Here is an 18688-nt window from a genome sequence, read left to right on the forward strand (position 1 = left end):
AAGGGAATATTAATACACTTAAATATATGGGGATTCAAAAAGTAAATAAGAACTGGAGAGGAGGCAATTACGAAAAGAAGTTACTAACCTCAGAATCCAAATGGATATTTCATTTAGACTGCATATATCCCAGAGGGTTAAACAACAAAGAGGATCTATCTCACCTTTTAAACCTTAACTAAACTAACTATAATGAGATATAAAGGAAAAATCTCAAAAGCAACCCAGAGAAACTATGGGAATATGTTTAATTTTACTAATCCCATGAGAAGTGCCTCTTTTGGCGAAGAACAGTATAATACTGTGTTTGCTTTTATGAATACACGGGTTGTGAAACATGATAGCAAGTATCATAATCAACGATCTTCTAAAAAAACTAAATTCCCCTAACTGTGTATGGATACCTCCTGCTATATCCACATCTCTCTGCATATATGACAAATTTTAAACGTATACCCACATATGGGCATCTTCTGGTTGCATTATGGCTCTATTCCTAATACTCTAGCACTGCTAGCTACATACCCCTCTATAAACTTTGTGATTTAGATAGATTTTCACAAGGTTAGTACCTAAAACATATTTGATGTTCATATTTAAAGAAGACAGCAATTCAATCATTCATATATATAAACTCAGACATAATACTCTGGATATATAGTAAATAAACAGGAACAAATATAATTATAAATTATAATTTAAAAAGAAAAAGGTTTTGGGTGAACTAGGTTAACCCACAGATGCTTTACACTCGTCACTAGGGTACGCTATATGCCACACACCAATGAGTTTGTAATAATAGGTGTCTATTCTAAATTTGAAAAAAGATTTGATGATAGTTTATCTGATAGTTTTTCTATGATTATATAACGCATTAATCAGGGCTAATATCTCTCCAGATAAGACACTACTAGTATAGAGGTCACTTTCCCACTCGATTGGATATTTATGTTAAACAAATAAAGGTTGTTTAATATTTCTACACCACCATCTGGTTCCCATACGTTTCTGTTCCACTTAAAACCTATTGAGGTTTCACCTTGTTTGTATAAAAAAACAAAAAAACAAAAAAAACATTTCTCTTTATTCTGGATAATAATTCACACCTCAGCACAGACATAGCACTATAGCAAAATCCAGTATATAGAAGACAACAATATAACACCATTAGGAATATTGTAAGGGATATATAATCAGCATAGATTGTGTAATAAGTAAATGATGAAACTAGCAAGTCCGTCCTTTATATAGAATATGTCTTGTTTCCGCTTTTTATTCTCTTAGATTAGCAAGCATATGTAAAAATTGGCATCTAGAAATGACATCTAAAAATGACACCTTAACATATACGCTAAAATGGCTTTATTATGACAGATAAGGGAATGTTTTAACAACATTCCAACTACTATCCAATGAAATTGAGCCTATTATACACACCCCTGCCCCATCCAATAGAAACCAAGCCCCTACTGAGATTATACCCAATAGAAACAGCTGAAAAATGGCTTGGAGATGACAGTAAACTCTTTCTGATCAGATCATGATGAGAAATAGGGCTAATACAGAAATGTCTACAGCCACACTGCCTTGAATGCACCTGATCCCGTCTGATCTTGGAAGTTAAGCAGGGCCAGGCCTGGTAAGTACCTGGATGGGAGACCGCCTGGGAACACCAGGTGTGGTAGGAAATTTTTTTAAATAATAGGTATGAAGTCATAACTAAAAAGGCTGGGTTTGTATATATATTTTTCCAAATCTAGAACACTGTATTCTAACATAGGAATTTTTGTATTTTCTCTGAATAAAAATGATCAGATGCAGATAGAGCTTGACAAAATAAGGATACCATCTAAATGTATTATAATGGATTTTTTAATCACAAATTTTTAAACTATAAACTGTATATTTTAAACACACATTTAAGGTCAGTAAAACAGAAAGTGCTTAACAAACACTTCCTGTTCCACAATTTTATGGCCAGCAATCAGTCTGGTATAAAAAGACCACTACTAACACCATAAAACCAGTCTTGATAAAGGTCTCTTTGTGACCGAAACGCGTCGACTGGTAAGCACAATTTCATTTTCTATTGATCTAAAAACAATCTACACCATCATATCTTTCTTTTACAGAAGGATCATCCAGGGATTATAACAAAATATTTGCCAAGAAGATAGAATTTTGGGTTGGAAAACGGCTAGCAAGTACTGACACTGCTATTCAGTATAAAACACTTGGAAAATCACCATAACTATTGCTGTTAGGAGTCACAACACTTTAAGAATTATTGTTTTTTCTTAAAGAGACACACTACTTATTATAATTTATTGTTGGATTATTTTTTCTATTAAGTTTTCACTGTTGGACTATTTTTTGGACTATTATTTACATTTATATAAGTTACTATTGGAACACACCACAATGTTTTTGTAAATGTTTGGTTTTTCATTTTTCACAATCTTTGTTCTTAATTCACGTTTTTTGAAGATCAACCTGTTTTTTGACCATTAATATCTTTTGTACACTAATTTTTGCACACAACTTTTTTGATACACATTCTTTACATTGGCTTATTGCTGTCACAATATTTTTTACTTGACAATGCGTATGTGGTAAACACACAGTTAAAGGTCTTACTCAGAGCCTTACACATTAGTCACTATTGGCAATATTTAGTATTGCATAGAATCGAGAACATTATTGGTTAGATAATATTATATAACTGACTAATATATTTCACCTATTATGTGTATGTGCTAAACACAAAGTTGAATTTTTGTTGTGAGCCTTATACATAATTTGGAATTTTTTAGGAATATTTTTTAAGAGCATTGTTTGCACAATTTTAAATGCCATATCTGCTATTTAACTATTTGTTTTAACTATTCATTTAGCTATTATTGCTGTACAAATTTGTGTATGTGTATATGGTAAACACAAAGTTGAATTTCTGTTGTGAGCCTTATACTATATTTGGAATTTTTTCTGAATATTTTTAAGAGCAATGTTTGCACAATTTTAAATGCTATATCCGTTACATAACTATTTGTTTTAACTATTCATTTAGCTATTATTGTTGTATAAATTTGATTGTTTATACATGGATCCATGTTTTTAACTTATTTGTGTACTCAATAAATTGTTTATTGTAATCGTTTGACAATATTGCATTAGGTCCAGACCCAGCCTTCGTATAGTTGGCGCTTTGGTATACCTTATTAGTCTCAGGGCTAAGAGTTCATAACCTATATGCCAAAATAGAGAAATTTATATTTGATTCAACAAATATATAATTCCTAGGATATCACATTACCCAAGAAGGAATTAGTATTTAGGATACAAAGATCCAGGCAATTTAAGATTTCCCAGTACCAAAGACTAGGAAACAAGTTCAACGTTTCTTAGGCTTTGCAAATTTCTACCGAAAAAATGTATACACAAACTCGCAGCATTAACCAAACCGTTAACCGAATTAACCAAAACTCAAGTTCCCTTCAAATGGACTTTTCAAACTCAAGCAGTTTTTAACCAATTAAAAGATAGATTTACATCAGCACCAATTCTTCAATTTCCTGATACAAGTCTGCAGTTCACATTAGAAATTGATGTGTTGGACTACGCTATTGGATCAGTTCTCTCTCAAAGAAAATATTTCAAGGACCACTTCATCCAGTCTTGACCACAGCCGAGATGAATTACCCAGTCGGGGAAAAATAATTATTAGCGATCAAAACCTCATTTGACCACTGGCATTGTTTACTAGAGGGAGCAACACATCCCATAGTCATTTATTCGGACCACAAAAATTTGCAATATCTCCAAACCAACCGGACACTATCCTCCAGACAAATGTGATGGAGTATATATTTCTCAAGTTTCCAGTATGTCATTACTTACCGACCAGGTTAAAAAAATGGTAAAGCAGATGTTTTGTCCAGAATGTTAAAAAAAAACTCACCAACTCTGTAATCCATCTACAGTTATACTACAACAAAATTTCCTAGGACTTATAACTAATATTACACAAGAGATAAAAAATTATCAATCAAGGGATCACTCAAAACCAACAGAGTTATTAAAAAGAGATAAAGATGGAATATTTTACTATAAAGATCTACTATATATCCCACTGGAACTCAGACCAAAGATCCTACACACGATACATGATTCCCCTCTTGCCGGTCATTTAGGAACCCACAAGACTTCTGACCTATTGGGACGGTCTTTCGGGTGGCCTTACATGTTTTCCTCTGTCAAGAAATATGTATCCAACTGCTCCATCTGTGCAACATCCAAACACTCACATCAAAGAATGATTGGATTGTTACAACCAATGCCTATTCCAGAAAAACCATGGTCTAACGTATCAATGGATTTTATAGTGGATCTACCAATCTCTGAGAAGTACACAACCATCCTTGTAGTAGTAGACATGTTTTCTAAGATGGCTCATTCCATTCCACTATTTCATCTCCCGACTTCCAAACAAACCTCAGAAATCTTCATAAAAGAGATAGTTTGTCTCCATGGTCTACCCCAATTGTAGTTAGTGACCGGGGTGCGCAGTTTATTTCTAAATTTTGGAGACAAATGTGTACAGCCTTGGATATTCAACAAAACCTCAGCACCTCGTATCATCCTTAGACGAATGGCCAAACAGAACAAACAAATCAATGGTTAGAGCACTACCTAAGGTGTTATTGTAGTCATCAACAAGAAACGTGGGCTACTTATTTACCACTAGCAGAATTCACCTACAATAACACAATAAAACACAACTACTGGTTACAAACCCTTTTTTATTAATTGTGGACTTCATCCCGCATTCAATCTTTTACCTAAGAAGGAACTTAACGAACAAGTAAATAACATCAACCAAGCCTTCCCTATAGTAAAAGACAATATCAAGCAAGCACAAGCATCACAAAAGAAGTACTACAATCTGCGACACAGAACTCAACCAGAATATAAAGTTGGCCAACTGGTTTGGCTTTCAACAAAGAATTTGAAACTTCACACCCCATCCAGCAAACTTGTCAAATTATATATTGGTCCATTCCCCATTCTATAAATCTCAAACCCAGCGACTGTTACACTTAAGTTACCAAAGAATTATAGGATACATCCCACATTTTCCGTATCTCTGGTTAAACCTTGTACTTCTTCATCATCTCTTGTATGTCCTACTGATCTCCCTAACCCATCACCTGGAAGTGAATATGAGGTACACAGCATCCTTGATTCCCGGATTCTTTCAGGTCGTCTGCAGTATTTGGTGCATTGGGAAGGTTACGGCCATGAAGATTATTCCTGGGAACCTGCAACCAATCTTAGCGCTCCTAAGTTGGTTTCGGAATTCCATAGTCATCATCCGGACTGACCACCTCCGTCAAACCCCAGAGTGGTTTCCTTGAGGGGGGACTATGTCAGGATCTGTGCTGTTGCTTTAATTCCTGGCTGCTTCTACCCTATTTATGGCCCCTTCTTCCGTTTCACTTTGTTGTATTATTGAGGAATTCAATTGTACTTGTTTCCTCTACACTGGCCGTTTTCCTTTCCAAGGTTCAGTTTAACTTTGCTCACATTGTTATCTGATACTGTGTTTGCTGTGTTACTAGAGCCAGGATGTTAACCTTGCTTACATCGTTATATGATTTACTGTTTGCTGTGATACTTGAACCAGGACATAATCTTTTAGTCTCTGCAGCTTCTCTCCCTTCATGCGCTGCAGCTCTGATGTCATCAGCTGCAGCCCCTGCTCCTGTCCCTCTTTACGGAGCTTGATTGACGCTGCAGTTCCTGAAGGAAGTTTCTGACAGAGTGTCCTCTTACTGTTGGGCTTCCCTGCTATCTACCCTCACTGACATCCTAAGGTACAACAGAATAATAACCATTGCGTTCCTGAAAGGTACTTTATTTAAGTGTCTATCTGAACTAAATTTAAAGCTACAGTTAACAGTAGCCTGTTATTATAGTTTTGAATTACTCCTTGCTATTTACCTGTTTAGTCCTCTGCAGACTTTAATTCAGCTTGCCAATATTCAAAATATATAAAACTTCACAATAGTTTCTGTGATATTGAATTTGGCTTAATCACAAACTCAAAACTTCCTGAGTGGTTCTCCTTTAAGTGATATTAGCTGCATCCAAATCTTACTTACGTATTAAGTCCATTACAATCCCTATCCATACATCTAATAGTCTTGTCCATTTTATATTATTTTTTAGTCCTAAAAGAGGTGAATGTTTTCCTTTTTTGGAATATTTACAGGACTTACACATACTACAGGGGAAGAAGCCTTTTATGTCATTCCCTAGTAGGTCTTTATCCACTCTGTTATATTTGTTTTTATACATATCAGTAGGCACTAAGATATTTTTCAAATGTTTTGCCTTCTTATATACCAATTGTGGGTTCTTACTTAATTTTGGTCCCAAAACATCATCTATTTTTAAAATTGACCAATGTCTTTTTTAAAATGTGTTCAATATTAAAATTATTAGTGTTAATTTGTGTAATAAAATGCATAAAAAGTTGTTCCTCCTGCTTACAGTTATCCCTTTTCTTTATAGATGGACTGTTCTTCATAATCAAACTTTCTCTGTCAATCTTTTGAGCTTCATTCTTATTTTGTTCTAATTTTGCTACATTATACCCCCTTTCTAGGAATTTGTTTTTATTGATTTCTGCTTGCTCTTCAAAATCTTGTTCAGCCGAACAGTTTTTCCTGACTCTTATAAGTTGGCTTTTAGGGATATTCTCCTTCCATTAATCTAGGTGGCAGCTGGTAGAATGAATAAAATTATTTGCATCCACCTCTTTAAAAAAAAGTCTTGGTGGTTATTCTATTTTTGTCTACTCTAATATTCAGATCTAAGAAGTGTATCTCTTCTTTACTAATTATATAAGTGAATTTAAGATTTTTTGTATTCTTAATCATAAATTCAAAAAAACATTCCAGATCCTTTTTAGGGCCTCGCTACACTATAATGATGTAATCTAAGTAGCATTTGAAGAGAACTAGGCTCACCCCCAGATCTACTGAGTCCATAAATATATGTTCCCATAACCCTATAAAGAAGTTAGCGTAGCTGGGGGTAGACCTAGTTCCCATTACAGTACCACACAATTGTAGAAAAAAGTTATTTTCAAAGAAGAAATAATTATGGCTTAGGATGTATCTTATGGCATCCAAGATAAAATCTTTTTGTTTCTTTTCTAAACTATCATCCCTTTCCAGGTAGTACCCTACTGCTTCCAAGCCATCTATATTCCTTTTGCTAGTATAAAGGGCTGATACGTCACAAGAGGCTAGGAGGAAGTCATCTTCCCATTTTAAATCTCTAAATATTTTCTGAACATAATTATAATCGTTCAAGTATGATGGGAGGGTTCTTACATGTTGTTGTAAGAGAAATCTATATATTAGGTCAGATTACTAGATATTGAATCTATCCCTGAGATTATCGGCATCCCGGTGGGTCATTTAAACACTTATGTATTTTGGGTAAATATTACAGGAGTAGTATCTTGGGGTAGTCAATGTAAAGGTAGGAGAATTCCTTCTCATTTAATTTCCCTTTATCTTTTGCCCTTATCAGTAGAGTTTTTAATTCCTCTCTAAATGGGATTGTGGGATTATTAGTTAACTTCCTGTATGAATTTTTATCCAAAACGAGTTTATTCACCATATCTAGATAGTTTGATTTATGGGCGCCATGTACTAAGGCGTCAATTTTTTCGCACAGACCGTATCGAAATAACCCGCCGGCATTCGCACCATGCGGATGGCACTTCGTTACATGAATGTACTAAAAACCAAGCCATAAAATTTCGCTTCTATTGTGTGTCGAAGACAATCGGATTATTGATAACTTTGAAGCTTCGTTCGGCGCGAAAGAACAAAGTTAAGAAGCAGTCTGCGACCTGATTGGTTTAGTTCTTTACCCACGTGACGATCTAGGTGTCATAATCGTCAGACAAGCGGCAACGACTGGCTGCTGACATGTATAAGAATGTGCATTTTCCCAGAAATCTTAGAATGTTGTTTATTTACTTTTCGGTATTCACTTTGACAAGATGGCTTGCTCCGGAGATTCTGCTACTTCTAAGAAGACTCGCAACCCTAACTTCTCACATCAACAGAATGTTGTACTTGTTGATCTAGTACTCGAATATTATGACAATATTTATGGTAGTCGAGACAAGCAAACCCCAGGCGCTCGTAAGAAGATTATTTGGGAGAAAATTAGTGACGCAGTGAGTGCTCAAGGACCCACTAAAAAAGATATTGAGTCCTGCAAAAAAAGGTTCAACGATATCAAGCGTCAAACTAAATCCAAAATTGCCAAAGAAAAGCGATATGCCCGAGGTACTGGAGGCGGACAACCTTATGTCGCAGATTTGACAGACTTTGAAAGAAAAGTTTTACAGAGGCTTGGCACGGAGGTCATTGAGGGCATAACCGATGACTGTGATAGCGATATTCGTGGTAATTAGAATTTATAAATTAATATTTATATTGTTTACTTGTCTGCTCCAAAATTGTTTCTCTTACGTTCATGTTTTACAAAATTGGATTCTGTTAACGGAATCTTGATTGTACAATTTCTGCTTTACTGTTCCTTTAAAATAGATTTATGATTTACATAACTTCTCTCTGTATCTATTTTTTTAAAGTTCCAGTGAACGAATAAGGAAAACATTCATGATGGAGCATGAAAAACATTTTCAATTATCTAATATGCTCAATTTTTTTTCATATTGCTTAATGTATTTTAAAAAATAAGGCCTACATGGCACAGTAAAATGAAACCCAAATGTTTGATTTTGAAAGGGCATGCAATTTTAACCCACCTTTAATTTTGTTTTTTTCATTATCTAAATTGCTTTATTTTCTATATATTCTTTGTTGAATAACATATATTGATATTAGAAATACTCGCTAGCTGTTATTTCTTCAACAAAGGAGAACTAACGAATGAAGCAAATTAGATAATAGTAGTTAATTGTAATTTCTTTTTTATTGTATTCTCTATTGGAAACATTTGAGAAAGATGTTTTTAGAGACCTTTTACCATTTGTGTATATTAAAGCAAGATACAAATCATAGTTAGAAAATGTTATAATGGGAGTACATTTAACTATTAATTAGCATTTCATAAATTGCACATAAACTTTTAATTTTATTGATTGTATTAATTTAAATTTGTATTTACTAACTCCTAGGTGGTTCAGTTAGAGCGTCAACCTCTGCATCTGTCCATACCCCATCTACCTCTTCATCAGAGAGACCACGTCCTTCAACTTTTCAGCCTCAGAACGTAAGACAACAACAACATGGGCAATATTTACGGTCAACTACAAATACCAGCCACAGCCTATCGTCTGCAGATACTATTCCAGATATAAGGAGCAGTACACCAGATACAGCTGTTGGAAGAAGCTCTGGTATGTATCTTTAAACCAGTTATATATACACCTTCTAAATTTTTGTTTATAAATTAGATATTAATGTTTAATTTTAATTTTTACAGCAGATGTTGGACGTCTCTTCAGAGCCATGGTGACCGAATCAGCACCACTTTTTGATGGTAAGTTACTTTTTTAAAGTAAATATAGGATGAGAAGACAAATAATTATGTTAGAAACAAAATTTATCCATTTAAACTTTGATAGTTATTCAAACTGTAATACTGTGAGATTGATGTATTTTATATGCAAACAGTTGTAGTAAGGAAGGTATTTAATCTTATTGTTAGATTCCAACATGACAGTATAACATGACACTATAAATTTATCTTGTATAGTAACCCCTCTAACCATTAATGTTTGAATAAATTTCGATCTGCATCTTTTTTTTTGGAAATTAATGCTAATTTTTTTTTATTTTTTTTTTAGATATCGCTGAGGAGGACGATTCATCAAGAGAGGTGATTCTGAATCTTGTTCCAGTTCCAGCACCAGAGGGTAGATCGCCAGAAAGTGGAAGCCTGACTCCTGACCTAACACAGATGGCACACGATCAGGATTTGGACATACATGAGCCTGTTATAAACCCCCGTAGTGATGAGGAAAATACTAATTCACCACCTGTTCATGGAGTTCAAGCACAGGGAATTGAACTATTGGAACAACCACAAGCTATTGTCCAAGAGCAGGCACCTTTGGAAGATGCAGGTCTTAACGAAATGTTAAATCTTGCCAGAGGATATAGAGCAGACAGTAGACAGGTCCAGGAAATTTTGTCTGGACATTTAGAAAGATTTGACACTTATAACCAGCAACGGTTGGAACTGGACCGTGAAATCTTTAACTGGCAAAGAGAAATGGACAGGGAAAGGAACCTACATATAAACAGGGCCTTGACAATAGCTGAAAACAACATGCAAATGGCTCAAAATACTATGCAAACTTTGTTAGAATTGATTAGAAATAGACATCAGAGCCAAGAGTCGCCAGATCCAAAAAGACCACGGTTTAATTTGTGCATTGTTATGGACAATTTTAAAGTTATTATTATTGTTTTGTTGTTGACAAAGAATATATTGTTATTTTTACATAGTTTTATTAAAGTTTATCCTATTTTTATTTAATTTTCTTGTTTATTTTTTAAATTTATTTAAAATCAGTTAAAGGTTTAAAATGTATTGTACACACAGACAAATGTAAGTAAAACAATTATAATTTTTATTACATCCAAAATATTAACAAAATTGAATCAAAATGGCATTATAAAAAATAGTGCTCACGGCCAATACAGTATTTTTTGGGGTTTTGAATAAACTTTTTAACATACCAAAAAATGACAATTTTGGTGGCCTCAAAAAAACCCCCAAAAAAAAAACATTTTTTTTTTTTTTTTATTTAAAATGCAATCATTGATTATCTGTTTTCCACTACATAAGTATTGTAGAGATTCTGAACCTGTGTATTTAAATTCATTATAGTATCCATTATTTGTTTAATATCTTCACAGACAGAGGATTGAACTTGTGATACAACTGGTACACTGGAATCTAGAGAAGGGACAAAAATTAGAAAATAAATTAAGGATTATGAGAACATGTTTAAAATAAAAACAGATTATTTATAAGCAGGTAACAAAATTGTATTACCATTTTGGTTAGAGGCGGTATTATACATAGATCTACTTGTCTGTGTAGATTTAGAAACCTTAGATATGTCCCAGTCGTTATCAATATCAGAAATATTGGTTGAGTTTTTCTCACTACTTGCATCTGGAATATATATTTAAAAATGGAGGTATATATTTTGGTATTGATTAGACTATAAGCTATAATATAGTAAATCAAAAAATTTATAAACAATTACCTAGTTGAATTGAGGGTGAAGTGAATGACATCCTTTCAGGAGCATTATTTGCTTCATTGTCACTATCTATGAAAGATTAATAAAGAATTCTATATAAAAAATTGTAAGTAGAAAAATGGTAATGGTACAAAATATAAGAAAAATACCTTCTGTAGAAGATATTTGTATTATTCTTGTGAACCTTGTTTTCTTCTTTTTCTGCAAACTTTTATTGGTTTCTGTAAATAACACAACAAGCTAATCATGATTAAATTTAACAGTTGTATAACTATAGATATGTAAACCATGGTTCTATTGTACCTTGAGGTGTATGAACGACAGTTAGGCGCCTGACACCTCCTTTATGTGGGGACAATTGTCTGTCAAGCAAAGACAGTGGCAAGGGTGGGGATCTAGCCTCACTTCTAGGTGTCAAATTTAGAATAGGCCTTACATAACGTGGAGGAGGAGCACCACAAATATTTTCTTTCTTCTTATCTGAAATAGAAAATTTGTACATATGTTTGTTTAAAGTTTCTTAGTTTTAAAATGTGTTATTTAATAAAGTTTTCAATTTTCGTGTGTTAGAATGTTTATAGTGTTTCCATTTGTTTTAAATTAAAATGAACATGAAAGTGATATGGTACACCTATTTATTCTTTCAGTTCTCATATTGATGATGAACTTTGCATAGAATTTATAATGTAAAAGAATAACAAAATTATATACCAGTAAGAAACAGTATGGACATGAAAGTGATCACTATGGTACACTGAAACCTAATTATAATTTCAGATCTTATATTGAGGATGAACTTTGCATAGAATTTATAATTTAAAAGAATAAAAAAAAATATATACCATTAAGAAACATTATGGACATGAAAGTGATCAATATGGTACACTGAAACCTACTTATAATTTCAGTTCTCATATTGATGATGAACTTTGCATAGAATTTATAATTTAAAAGAATAACAATTTTATAAACTTACATGTCCTTAAAAGGCTCCTAATAGATTGGTAATATAGTGGTTCTTGACGTTTAACATCACTGTATCGTCTCAAACATTGACGCCTGGTCCTTTTAATTTTTGATACACGATACATTCTGCGTATCATTTCATAAATAGTTTTGTCCCTTTCATCTTGAATGACCCCCCGGACACCCCCTAAGCGTTTGGGAAAATATCTATCCATTACATACACTAGAATTATCATTTCCCCAGATGTGAAAGGTGCAATTCTCTTCATCCTCCCTGGTCCCATTGCAACTTTCTAGATGGGTGTGTCAAATCCCAAAATGTTCTCAATATCGCGTTATTCACTGTCTCTATGCAACATTATTGTATATTTGCTAAATTGTGAGAATTCTTTGGATACAATTATAAAAAAGTTGTATTATTTATTGCCATTCTCAAGTAATGATAAATGTAAATGAAGTTTGATGTATATATTTTATTGTGTAATAGAGTTATCAATAGTGTAGTGTAGTTTTTTTTTGTTATGTAGGACAGTCATATAATTATAGATCTTTATGATTATTTGGTTTATATAGTTATTATGCAATATGTTGGTTTTAAATAAAAATTAAAGTTTTATTAAAAAACAATATCCAATGTGACCATTTATTATTATTTGTTAACTTATAAAAATAAAAACAAATACAAAATCACACAAGTATATGATGAAAAAAAAAAGATTTTATTCAGAAAGTGAAAATTTAGTTTTTTATTCAAAAGACCAAAAAATAGAAGTCCTGTGATTACAATCTTTTGATGAAATCAATCCTTAAAATAGTTCTCTGCGACAAAATTTTTGGCATTAATAGCCTGTCTTGTTGGTGCATCATTACAGATGACCTCAGGGAAGTTCTCAAATGATATATCATCTTCATCAATTTCAATTCCTCTTCTTATTGCAATGTTATGCAGAATGCAGCATATAAGAATACTTTTTGCAACCTTCTCGGGAGCATACTGCATGACACCACCTGAGTGGTCAAGACAACGAAAGCACATTTTTAACAATCCAAATGCTCTCTCGATGATTCCTCTGGTGGATCTGTGTGCCTCGTTGAATTTCACCTCACATCTTCTTCAAGGATTGTTATAGGGTGTGAATAACCATTCTCTACTGAAATAACCTATGAAAAAAATTAAAAAGGATTAACATTTCAAAGATGATAAAGACGATAATTTCAATGAAAATTAACTATGTTTTTTAGTTAAATCTATCATAACAATGCATGACATAAACTACGTTTGACAATTATAATAATACTGTAACATAACATCCCTAAAATATAATTACCTAACAGCCATCCTTCAGGCATCTCTCCCTCCTCAAACTTCCGATATAACCCAGACTGACGCAAGATATACGAATCATGGCAGGATCCAGGGAAGTTGGAACGGACACTGATTATTTTCATGTTATGGTCACACACCATCTGAACATTGAGGGAATGGTACTGTTTTCTGTTCCTGAAAACTTCCTCACGTTCTCTGGATGGTTTGACTGCAACATGGGTGCAATCGATGGCTCCAAGTACATTGGGCATTCCGGCCATTCTATAAAAATTAGACTTCACAGATTGCCACTCTTCTGGAGTCGATGGAAGGCACACGTACCTTGGAAAGACGACCATCAAAGCATCAATAACTTTGGTTAGGTGCCTCGAAAAAGCAGACTGGCTGATGCCAATTATAACGCTAGACACAGCTTGGAATGAACCAGTGGCAAAAAAGTGTAAGGCTGCCAACAGTTTTAATAGTCCGGGTATGGCTTGTGAACGCGCTGTCATTGGTTCAAGGTATTCTGCTATTTCATTGTAAAGTTGCATAATAGCTTTTCTGTCCAAACGGAATCTCTGGATAATCTCTCGATCAGAAATGCTTTCCAAACCCATACGTGGAATGAAAACTCTAGGGACTCTAATTCTTCTACCTCTCCTTCTTTGCAAGTTGTTAACCGGTGCCTGTATAGCCCTTCTTCCTCGTAATTGAATTAATCGGAAAAGAAACATGTGTAAAAGTGTCTCCATCTTCATTCACTGATCCAAAAACCAATAATGCTACAATAGTAGTGTAGTCCTTTCACTTAAGTACTTCTACCTGGCGTCAGGTTGATACCCCCTATAGTTTTCTATTGTATTCGCTACCTAAATGGTCGCGAAGCAAATCACGCGAAGTTACAGTGAAAGTTGGAGCGGGCGGATTAGTTGTAACATTCATTATTTCCGATTACAGCGAATTTACGTGCGATCGAACATGTAGTAAGTGGAAAAAGGCTTCGGAACGATGAGTTGAGTAAAATTACGATCGCTGATGAAAATAGTGGTTTTTCAAGCAGATCGCAGATTGATACATACGAGATGCAGATCGTGAGCGAATTTTGACACGGAAATACAGACGGACGGTCACTTCGAAGCTTAGTACATGGCGCCCTATGCCTCTGCCCTCGTCAGCCAGCTTGATCACTATGTCCTTATGTTTTTCTAGGGATTTAATTTCTTCTGTTTGTTCTCTAGATAGTTTGCATTTCTTAATTTTCATACTTTTTTCATTCAAGTTTTGGATGTATTTTGTTACTAGCTTCTTAAAACGTTCTATTGATGCCCCTTTTATGTGTTTAGGGTAAAAAGTAGATTTTTTCCTCAATTCAGTGTGTTTATAATTTGGGCAATTATCATTTTTTGTTATACTCCTTTCTATGGGTTTTGTTTTTTTAAAAAAAAACATTTCTTAACTGGTCTATTAGAAGGAAAACAATTGAAAAATATCTTAGTGCCTACTGATATGTATAAAAACAAATATAACAGAGCGGATAAAGACCTACTAGGGAATGACATAAAAGGCTTCTTCCCCATTAGTATGTGTAAGTCCTGTAAACATTCCCAAAAAAGGAAAACGTTCACCACTTTTAGGACTAAAAAAGAACATAAAATTAACAAGACCATTAGATGTATAGATAGGAATGTAGTGTACCTAATCAAATGCAAATCAAATGCAAATGTGGGCTCCAGTACATAGGAGAATCTGAGAGACCCATAAAGGGAAGGATAACACATAAACTCAATTGAAAATATGAATTTATATGGGAATAAAGATCCCCCTGTCCCCAAACATTTCAAAATCTGTAACAGAGGAGACCTAAGTTATTTTAATTTCACTGCTATAGACAAGGTATAAACAAATTGGAGAGGGGGGGGGGCAAACACAAAGTCGTATTAAGATTAGAAGTGAAGTGGATTTTTGAAATGCACACCCTGACCCCCTTAGGCCTGAATATAGATTTTGATCTAGGAAGTTTCCTTATTGATGAAATTATAGTACAAGCAGTAGTAGAAAAATGTAACTGTGATAGCTTATGTAAACAGTTTTTTAGATTTGGGCATAGTTTTTCATTTTAGCTGAATTTAGGGACCTGTAAACATGGTTACGTTGTAGAAATTCTGCTGCTATAATAACAAAGTATCAAATATTACTTGCAATTGATTTGTAATATTAACCTATACTGCCATCTAGTGACAATATGCATTCTTTAACATAGCAAAGTAAGTCCAACTAGAAAATAATATTTGCCCTATTAGGAATAGATTAAAAAACACCATTCTAAAACTCTTCTATATAATAAACAAATAGTCTTTTAGTATTATTTGATTAATAGATATTTTATATCTGTTTTTAATATACATATTTTTATATATTTTTTAAACATAACAAATGTGGTATTTTCCCTAATCTTGTAAATTATTTTTTTATATATATATTTTTTATATATATCATTGTGATAATTTAAAAAAAAATGGAAACATTGGGTCAATAATAAAATGTGTTTCACCGATTAAATAAAAGCATTTAATATGGTGATACGTTCCATAATAACAAAACTGCTGTTTCAACAACATTAAAGGGAATTAATGTTAACTGCTACTATACTAAATTAGAATGAATGTTATAGTTTACAAATAGAGGTATGCTTTTTAAATTTGTTCTATAAATTTGTTGTATAAATATATATATAAGAATGTCTATAAGCTTAGACTTGCATCTGACTACATGTAAACTTTTAGAGAATGTATATGCTGACAACCATTTGTTGTGAATAATTGTATAAAATACGGATATACCATAGCCTATATAAAGATACATCAAGGAATAACTAATTGAGCTTCTGAAAGGAGGGTGATCCTCTGAAACGCGTTGCTTGATTACTGATCCTGTACACTTTGTCCTCAAGGAGCACCTGTAGCATCAGGTGTAGGAATGGGAGCTGTAACGGTGTGCATCAGAATTGTGAAAAAAGCTATTTGCAACACGTTAGGCAGCCGGTTACCAGACATCCTAGTACCTCAAAGTTACGTAAAAGTTTGCTGGGTATTGGATAAAGAGCCCAAAAAAACATTGTTAACATTCGTGGAAACTTGTGGAGAATTGGAATTCCTCAGGAGCCAGTACGACAAACACCCGGTGTAAGTACCTAATTACACCATTTCGTCAATTCCGTTACCACCTGTAACAAGACCTTTCCATCTCTCTTTGCTTTTAGACATCACCAACTCTATGTATGAACTTTTATTTTTGTAGATTCGCTAGGAAGCTTTTAGTTCTATTAATAGACATTCTATGCTTGTGTTTTTATTATTTGTGTTTTTATCTTATGTACCCTAGATCATTTTATTGTTACGTTATTAGAGATCTTTTTAGGATTGTTTTATGATTATTATGTATATGAAAGCTTTGAATATATTGTGTGTGTGTTTAAATTTTGATGAATTACGATTAATTAAATTGTCTTGATATAATATACGTAAACATATTGCATACATCTAGCATTTTTTATGATACTGCACTTTTGAAAGCTCATAAGTACTGGTCAGCAAGTTCATGTTAGGTGTAAATCTATAAAGCACCTACATATGCACCAGCGCTTCCTTTAGTGTTGTTGAAATATCTGTTAATTTGTGATCTTATTCTCTGAATCATTTTAAAGGGAGCACAGTACCTCTAATTGCGCTAGACCCTAACCCTGTTTTTTTCTCCCATAAAAATCAATGGAGACAAATAACACCCTACTTGCGTAAACTACATTGCATTTTCGCATTCCCCAAAGAAACCAATGTATAAAAAAAGTGAAAAAACCCCAACACCCTACCACAAACCACTAGCCTAAAACCCCCTAAACCACCACCCAACCACAACGCAAACTATCTTAATAAACTATTAGCCCCTAAACCGCCACCTTCACAATTCAAACACTCTAAATACATGATTAACCTCTAAACCGCTTTCCAACGCAAACAATTTAAATAAACTATTAACCCACTAGGGGTGTAGGTTCTTGAATGAGGAGTTTTATTTGTCTAAAAAGATGAATTTATTTCTTAAATACAAAAGTTTAATTTTTCTTTAGATATTTTCATAAGGAGCTCATCCTAATAGACATCCTAATGTTAGGCATGGGTATAATTGTATATCTGATTTTATATATATATATAATAAATGGAAGGCCGCACTCTCTGGTCCTTTACATATACAGTTTTATTTGTGACGTTTCGGGGACCGAATCCCCTTCCTCAGACAGCGAAGACATAAAGAATGCATTCATTTATACAAGCAAACACCAATGAAACTTAAGACCCACCCCCAAACAGTGAAAAAAAACGCCAAAAGGTTGTAATAGCAACCATACAAACAATACACACACCTACACCACTCACCCAATAGACAGGCAAGAGAACATAAAAAGTTTCATAACAATTCTCCTAAATACAATTGTAAACGCATATTGCATACTCAAGCTAAGAGAGACAACTCAATTACAATTAATTAAATTTACACAGGACCTACATGAGATACTAGATGTTAAGCATGAGATAAACAGCGCTACCCACAAGACCATCTATACAATGACAGGCAACATGAACTTGCAATTATGTATGTGCTTATTTCAACGGCAGGCGAATGTGCATATGTAAATGCTGTTATAACTAGAAATAAGTGTAAACTAATGGGTGCATACCTCTTTTGATGCACATTTTCACAACCACCATACATACAGCGTGAATACAAGGGCAGCACTATCGGTTTGTCTCCCAGAAGCGCCACCTAATACGTCATGACGCAGACCCAATGAGAACACAACAACTGCTGTCATCTCAGAGACACGCCCATACTGCTTGCGAGTGTGAGAAACACCGGGCATCTATGATCAATATCGCAAGTAAATGTCAGCCCCTATCAGGCACAAAAATTATAGAAGCCGTATCACTATATTAGAATATAATAGCTTAAAGTGGCGATGTATCAATATATGCTGATCAAAGGGAACCGTTACCATGGTAATGAAATAAACACTGGATATAGCCATA

At 33.8% G+C, this 18688-nt stretch overlaps 1 pseudogene; it reads left to right on the forward strand.

Annotated features, from left to right (window-relative positions):
* Positions 1–1569: 1569 nt before the first annotated feature.
* On the forward strand, positions 1570–1688 carry LOC128655037 (uncharacterized; annotated as a pseudogene).
* Positions 1689–18688: the final 17000 nt, after the last annotated feature.

The sequence above is a fragment of the Bombina bombina genome, chromosome 3 (genome assembly GCF_027579735.1).
Source record: "Bombina bombina isolate aBomBom1 chromosome 3, aBomBom1.pri, whole genome shotgun sequence".
Taxonomy (NCBI): Eukaryota; Metazoa; Chordata; class Amphibia; order Anura; family Bombinatoridae; genus Bombina; species Bombina bombina.